Below are 2013 nucleotides of genomic sequence, written 5' to 3'. Positions count from 1 at the left end.
AACAGAAGCATCGGTAATGATTCATGGAATATCAAATCATTATGCATAATAGACTGTCTAACTGAAACATCAAAATATTCAGAATACAGATGAAAATGATACACCAAAAGGTATTTTGATATTTGGAAATAACATACCAAGGAGAATTTTAATATTTGCTCCGATGCTTGTTTTTTCCTTCCTCCTCTAAAATCAACTATCTATCAGCTGATAATCGCAGATGAGATACTATACACACAGAGAGAGAAATCATGACTACAAATACATCAAACTACTTGGAATATTTATCCGTATTTCAACCCTCGTGCTTATCATCTCCTCTTAAATCAGTGCACCGACCCTCTCAGTTCACACAAGAAATTCCAGGCCTTTCATCATTGGTTAAAAAAAAAGGAAATATCAGCTCTGTTACCCCAGAGCCTGCTTCCCGCTCCCTTTTCCTTGTGAAGATGAGATCTCACCTCACAAAGGGTTCATATCTTCCCCAAAGTTTGATCAAGTTACTGAAGCTGACGATGACTTTGATCTGACGACCTCTTCAAAGTTATCTATTTCTAGGCACCAGATATTATCATTTTTTTGTTTTGTTTAGATGATAGGTTATCCAATACTTGAAATCTACACGGCGGTCTGGTTACTGACACCAACATAACGTGCCAACAGTATCATCTATCACTTTTCATCAATATAGTGACACGAACATCCATCGCGAGACGAAAATTGTAGCTAAGCGTTCTATCGAATTTAAATGTTCTGTCGAGAGCTTAAATGTTATGTCGAGAGCTTAAATGTTATAGTTTTAATGTTCTATAGACAATTTTAAATGATCTATCGAGTTTAAATATCATATACCGAGTTAAAATTTTATGTCGAGAGTTTAAAGGCTATATCGAGGACTTAAGATGTTCTATCGAGAGTTTGAATCTTATATCGAGAGTTTAAATCTTCTATCGAGAGTTTTAATCTTCTATCGAGAGTTTCAATACTATCTAGAGTTTAAATGCTCTATCGAGAGGTTAAAGATTATATCTTGAGCTTAAATATTATATCGAAAGTTTGAATATTATATTGAGAGTTTTAGTATCATATCGAGAGTTTAAATGATAAATGGAAAGTTAAAATGCTCTCTCGAGAGTTTTAATTGTTCTATCAAGAGTTTAAATGTTCTATCGATTTTTTTTCTAATCATATCGAGAACTTAAATATTATATTGAGAGTTTGAATGTCATATCGAAAGTTTAAGTGACAAATGGAGAGTCCAAATCTTCTCTCGAGAGTTTTAAATGTTCTGTCTAAAGTTCAAATGTTCTCTCGAGAGTTTTAAATGTTCTGTCTAAAGTTCAAATGTTCTCTCGAGAGTTTTAAATGTTCTGTCTAAATTAATTTTCCCGAGAGTTTAAATTCTGTCAAAATTTAATGTTCTTCGAGAGTTTTAATGTTAAAATTAAATGTTCACAGATTTTAAATATTTTTTTCTAAACATATTAGAGCTTAACTATCATATCAAGAGTTTGAATTTTAAAATCGAGAGTTTAATATAACGAGACATTTCATCTAGAATTTTAATATACTTTATTTTATCGAAAGTTAAATCTAGGACTCTGAAATTAATGAAGAGTTTGATCAAATCGAAGTTTAAATATCATACGAGACTTATATATCATATTTAGAATCGCTAAAAGAAGACTTTATATATTAAATCGAAGGGTTTAAATCATACATGAGGACTTACATATGATAACTGAGAGTTTAATGATAAAATTAGACTTTATATCACATCAATCAGAGTTAATCATACATAGAGACATTATATATCCTATTGAGAATTTCGCTGAACAAGCACGTGTACATTTAAAATTTATCCTTCGTTTTCGCCGCAAAGACGAAGCTCCTGTTCCGCACGAGTCGTTGATCATCTTGGCACTTGAGAGCCAAATCAAACTTTACCGCTCGGAGATCTGATAGCTGGGAAAGGAAAGGCTGAATCTATATTAGTAAAGCGGAGGAGGAAAA

This window comes from Penaeus monodon, chromosome 34 (genome assembly GCF_015228065.2).
Source record: "Penaeus monodon isolate SGIC_2016 chromosome 34, NSTDA_Pmon_1, whole genome shotgun sequence".
In the NCBI taxonomy this organism is placed as follows: domain Eukaryota; kingdom Metazoa; phylum Arthropoda; class Malacostraca; order Decapoda; family Penaeidae; genus Penaeus; species Penaeus monodon.
This window is presented reverse-complemented; position numbering follows the sequence as displayed.